Raw genomic sequence first — 6,681 nt, forward strand, 5'->3', positions numbered from 1 at the left:
TGTGGATGCTTTTTGCCCTTTTCTAAAGAGTCTAGCTGAGCTTAAGGTAAAGAGATTTATATTAATTACATTGACAAAGGAAATCTCAAAAAATCCCAGCAGAGATTTTTTTCTCTGGTAAGGTCTGTTGAAGAACATTTTGAACAAGCATAGCAAGCTTAGAAAGGAAAAATATAAATATATGGTTCAAGTATTAAAGGGGCATCAGGAAGTGAAATGGAGCTGAACCACTGTTCAAGGATATTAAATTGAATTAAGGGAAAAGTGACTTTGGGGCAAGATCCTACCCAGCTAAATTTAGGTTCAGTCATGGTAATACAAGCCTTTAATCCCAGGAGGCAAAGACAAGCAGATCTCTGAGTTCAAGGCCAGCCTAGAACAAAGCAATTTCTAGGTGAAGAAAAACTTAAATCCAGGCTTGGTGGACCACACCTTTAATCCCAGTGTTTAGGAGAGAGGCGTGCAGATCTCTGGATCTCTGAGTTCAAAGTCAGTCTGCAGAGCAAGTTCTAGAACAGCCAAGCTTAGGCACTGAAGGGGTTGGAAAACAGAAAGCTGATAATAATATAATAGCACAAGAGGCAGCTTTGGCCTCATAGCTCTGGCTTTAGGGACCAGAGTAAAAGGGACTACAAGGACAATTGATGCTGGTTAGCTGGAGCTAAGAAATTAGTGGTGATTTAAAAAAGACGGATTAACAATATCAACCAACCAGACCCCCCAAAGCTTCCAGGGACTAAACCACCAACCAAAGAGTGGCTCCAACTGGATATGTAGCAGAGGATGGCCTTATCTGGCATCACTGGCAGGGGACCCTTGGTCATATGGAAGCTTGATGATCCAGGATGGGGAACTGCTAGGGCACGGAAGCAGGATTGGGTGGGCAGGTGGGGGAACATCCTTATAGAGGCAAGGGAAGGGGGAGAGGAATATATATCTTATACACACCATCAGTGGTTCATGCTACTAAGAATGGCCAAGAGCTCTACAAAAATTAGATAGCTAGATGGTTCATATTCTCTGACCTGCATCTAATGGCAGTGTTACATAAAGATAACACATTATTATTTCTTTCATGCCCATCATTAATTACTTATTATTATTCATATCTTGGCCATTCTGATCTCTGGTTTAAAGCCAGAATAATTAAACTTAAATTTCCGCTTCAACATTTAAGACCTGTAAAAACTTTACAAAATTTCTTGCTTTCCTTCTAATTCAGATTCCATCTATAAGATAATGATAACGAGATTATGTAGAGGTTATAATAAGGATGATATGAGTTCACTTTTATGAAATTCATATTGAGTGCTACATGGTGAGCAATATAGGTATTTATTTAGAGAATGCTCAGCAGCTGAAAATGATTGTGTATGCCTCATGATACGGTTGCAAAGATGATGCGAGTGAATTCCCCAATTATTCCAGTGATTAACTTGTAGGAAATACACCAAAATCTAACTAGAAATATAATCTTAAAATTAGAAAAATGTTATGCCCAAGATACACACTGTAGGATTGAAGCCCACAGTCTTTTAGCATTTCTGTTGTGTACCTTAAGCTTACATTGCGATTTTACTTTGAGAGCCAATGATACTTCATTCTACCGTCTTTGAACATCTTATAAAATGTGCATTTCCTTTCATATTTGCCTCCATTTCTTTTAAACGACATATTTATTTTTACTTATGCTCTGTGTGCTTGTGTTTGTATGAATGAATGTCACCTGGGTGCCATGGTCACAAAGTCCTGAAGAAAGCATCAGATTCGTTGGAGTCAGGGTTACTGGCCACCGTGAGCCTCCTGACTCTGGAAGACCAGCAAGAGTTCTTAACTGCTCTGTATTTCCTTCTATCAATATTTTTGTTTCCCCTTCTGAGAAGGACTGAAGCATCCACACTTTGGTCATCCTTCTTCTTGAGCTTTATGTGATTTGTTAATTGTTATCTTGGGTATTCTGAGCTTTTGGACTAATATCCACTTATCGGTGAGTGCATGCCATGTGTATTCTTTTGTGACTGGGTTATTTCACTCAGGATGATATTTTCCAGTTCCATCCATTTGTCTAAGAATTTCATGAAGTCATTATTTTTAATAGTTGAGTAGTATTCCATTGTGTAAATGTACCACATTTTCTGTATCTATTCCACTGTTGAGGGACATCGGGTTATTTCCAGCTTCTGGCTTTTACAAATAAGGCTGCTATGAACATAGTGGAGCATGTGTCCTTGTTATATTCTGGAGCATCTTTTGGGTATATGCACAGAAGTGGTATAGTTGGGTCCTCAGGTAGTGCAATATCCAATTTTCTGAGGAACCTCCAGACTAATTTCCAGAATGGTTGTACCAGCTTGCAATCCCACCAATAATGGAGGAGTGTTCCTCTTTCTCCAAATCCTCACCAGCATCTGTTGTCCCCTGAGTTTTTGATCTTAGCCATTCTGACTGGTGTGAGGTGGAATCTCAGGGTGGTTTTGATTTGCATTTCCCTGATAACTAGTATGTTGAACTTTTCTTTAGGTGCTTCTCAGCCATTTGATATTCCTTAGTTGAGAATTCTTTGTTCAGCTCTGTACCCAATTTTTAATAGGGTTACTTGATTTTCTGGAGTCTAACTTCTTGAGTTCTTTGTATAGATTGCATATTAGCCCTCTATCAGATGTAGGATTGGGAAATATTTTTTCCAATGTGTTGGTTTGGAGCAGAGACTGAAGGAAAGGCCATCCAGAGACTGCCACACCTTGAGATCCAGTCCATATACATAAAGGCACCAAACCCAGACTATATTGCTGATGCCAAGAAGCGCTTGCTGACAGGAGCCTGATATAGCTGTCTCTCTCCTGAGAGGCTCTGCCAGAGCGTGACAAATACAGACATGAATGCTCGCAGCCAACCATTGAACTAAGAACTGGGTCCCCATTGGAGGAGTTAAAGAAAGGATTGAAGAAGCTGAAGGGGTTTGAAACCCCATAAGAACAACAATATCAATCGACTAGAGCCCCCAGGGACTAAACTACCATCCAAAGAGAACACATGGACAGACCCATGGCTCCAGCTGTATATGTAACAGAAGACGGCCTTGTTGGGCACCAATGGGAGGAGAAGCCCTAGGTCCTGCCAAGGCTCGATTCCCCAGTATAGGCAGGAAAGGGTGAGTGGGTGGGTGGGGTAACACCCTCACAGAAGCAGGGAGGGGAGATGGGATAGAGGGTTTATGGAGAGGAAACCAGGAAAGGGGATAACATTTGAAATGTAAATAAAGAGTTCTTAACTGCTGAGCCACATCTCTAGCTTTACATAAAACTTTATTTATGAACTGTTTCTCAGTGCATTTTCTCAGTGTGAGCATGTTTGACATGTTCAGATCCCTGCAAAGGCTTGGATATGCAAAAGACGTGTGTATGTGGCATAGGAAACTGAGTTGTTTCTTCAGAAACCATATTGTCCCCAAGGAGAAAAATGCTCAGCACAGTGATGCCCCCTCACAAAGTATAAGTGGAAAATGGTACTTAATAGTGGAAGAAATATTTAAAAAATATGCATATATATACCAACCATAGTCCCCTGTTGTAAAAGCAAATTAAGACCTAAATGAGAACAAATACATTTATTTACTTTGATATTCACTTTGTTCTACTATAAATGAAGAGAAATTAGTTATGTTTTAGCACAAATGAAAACAGCAATCTGTCCCCTTAAAGTTTCTAAAATGTTTCACTTAATTTAAAAGCAATGCTCATAATTTATAACAATACACTTGAGGTCAGAAATAGTCAACAAATTTAACTTAAATAAAATTTAAGAGTTATTATTTACGGTTCATTTGATATAGACAAAAGAAATGGATCTTCTTTGAAGTAAGCTTACTCATGAAAATGCACTATTTCAGGAGCTGTTGTTACAGGCACAGCTAACCAGTTCACACTGAATTATTAGTGAGGTTGTTCATCTAGAAATGTGTAGCTATAAATATGCTCTTATACTTAAAGGTTTGGGAATTTTACAGAGTAATAAGTTTGCTGCCACTTACTGCCCCGTGCAGAAAGGTATGTTGTGAAAAATGATGAATTCTAATTCTTTTTAAAGTATGTTTAGAGATGCTGAAGTAAAGACAAAAGATGCGTTTTTTTTATAAATAAGTGTTCAATGGAATCTACTCGGGACCCTGTGAAAAATTCCTTTGAGAGTGCTTTAAGACATTTAAGACATCACTGAATTTACTCCTCCTGTGATTCCTGATTTAATAATCTTAGATACAATTTACTCAGTGAAATCTGACATATTGCACTTGCAATAAATTTTTATTTATCATGTATTTATTTTCAGATGAGTATTTCCTATCTCCACAAAATATCTTTTAAGAAAAAAAATATGGCAGTATCGAAAGACCTAGAAGAAGGGCCTAAAACATCACTAATTCTCTGCATACTTCCCGATACCTTTCCCTAGTAGCAACAGTTTTTCTCAATATTTTGATACCTTTTCATTATATCTTTCTTCTTATATTTTTGGTTGTGAGCCTAGCCTTTAACGGCTGAGCCATCTCTCCAGCCCTATACCTTTCTTCTTTTTGTTAATATTTTGTTTCTTGAAAAATGTGCAGGGCCTGGGGAGATGTCTTAGCAGTGAAAAGCATGATTGCTTTTTGCAGAAGACCTGAGTTCAGTTTTCTTCGTTACGACAATAATGTATATTAAAATAATTGTCTTAAAGTTTGAACTCTTTCTCACTTCTATCCTGTTTAAATAATGCAACAAGTACTATATAGAGACACTAGAAAGTGGTAACAAGAAAACCTACATGGTAGCATAGCAGAAGACACAAAATTCTCTAAGGTCTTGGAATCTTTTAAATGGTACCTTAGGCCATCTTTAAAAAAAAAGTATTTAGATTTTCTTTTTTGGTCTCTTTCCTTTTGGTTCAAGGTAAATGAACCAAATAATAGCCAGGACTCTGGCTACTGCCACTGTTTCAAGAGGTAGAGGATGCGCTTTCTACTGGTTGGGACTTGTCAGCTGCCTTAATAAGATTGCCAGAGCTCATTCCATCTGCCTTTGGTGATGGTCGGAACTCTAGGTTGCAGAAAGTGAGGCTCCTTGCTCACTACTTGAGATCCCTGGACCGGATAGCCGGATAGTTCTTACGCAGTGGGCGGGGGGCTGGAGACAGGACAGTAAACACCTGGTGTTTCACGTTCACACTGGTCACAACAGTGAATCCAGCTACACTGGTCTCAGAAAGATTCTCTTTCTGTTCCCTCAGCAGTGCTGACACTCAGGAGACGGTGCACGATATCTCTACCAGGGGTGACAGGTACTAACTTGAGCTGATTATCTCTGCATGGGACATGCTCAGAAACAAACCTGAGTCTGGGATGGTGGGTGCCCCAACTTTGTAGGTTTTCACATCAGAAAATTTGACATTGAAGGCATGGGGATAAAAACAGCCTCGGAATCCATAGAAATACTCATGGATACATTCATCCCTACATTCCCGCCGGAAGTCCTTGAACATTCTACCACACCCCTTCATTTTGGGAACAATGCAGTTCGAACAAATGGTGCAGGTCTCTTGTCAATTCGTTTTACAGTCGCTCTTGATCCAGAACCATAACCACATCTGCCTCAAAGGCTGAAGCTGCGTGCACCAGGGCCTGGTAACCATAGCCCTTTGCACAGCCACAGATGTTGATGAAACAGCCACTCACAGAAGCTATTCTATTCACTTCACACTTTTGATTGAACCCATCTGCTAAATGAGATGTAAAAAATAAAGCTTGATGTTGTTGCCAGGCATGGTAGAGCCAAAATGATACAAAAGAGGTGCCTGGATGGAGAAACCTTCTTCCACATCTGCTGGAAGCTCAATGTACAGGGACACCATAGTACCGGGGAGGAACACAGAGTCCTGGCCTACATCCAACACCATGTGAGACATCGGCCCAAATGCATTGCCTAGTTGAGTAGCAGTCGACACTGTGGACTTGCCCACATCAGTAAGATCCACTACCACCACTCGGGGACCTCTCTGTTCTTCCTTTTCTGCCTGCCTCTGCCTCTGCCTCTGCTCCAAGACTGTATGAGTATTGAGGTAAAGCAACATAGGGGTGTCCTTACAGACATAAGTCACCTCTGTTTTCTTCTCAGGATCCACATTAAGTAGCTCACAACTGCTTGCTCCAAGGGATCTGAAGCCCTCCTCCGGACACATTGGACACTACACTCAAGGACAGGTAACAGTGGCACATTCATACACATAATTAAAAATTAAATAATTTAAAATAAAAAAGTATCTGTAAGTACATATACACTGCAACATATGCTAAAGAAATAAAAATATGGTGCAGAATATATATTTATATATCTGGTTAATATATAAATATATTATTGTAAAAGAAAATATGCATGTATACATTGTACAGACACATGAAACAATAGTTTACTTGAAGTAGAACCTTGTAGATAAGCATATGACTTTCAGATGATCACTCCTTAAGGAATTTTATTTATTTTCAAGGCAAGATACATTTTATAAACTTAATAAACTAGTATGATTTTAAATTAAATAATGTCAAGTATTATATAAATATTCCCCTAAAAATGTCTCAGGTATAACAGATGTTTATGGTTTTGCCATATATGTAGAGGGATAACTGTTCCCTTGGTTGTCTCCTCTAGCTGT

General features: G+C 39.2%; 1 pseudogene; it reads right to left on the bottom strand.

Moving 5' to 3' along the window:
- Nucleotides 1-5,103: 5,103 nt before the first annotated feature.
- LOC116893278 lies at nucleotides 5,104-6,210 on the bottom strand (annotated as a pseudogene).
- Nucleotides 6,211-6,681: the final 471 nt, after the last annotated feature.

Source organism: Rattus rattus, chromosome 2 (assembly GCF_011064425.1).
Source record: "Rattus rattus isolate New Zealand chromosome 2, Rrattus_CSIRO_v1, whole genome shotgun sequence".
NCBI classification, from domain to species: Eukaryota; Metazoa; Chordata; class Mammalia; order Rodentia; family Muridae; genus Rattus; species Rattus rattus.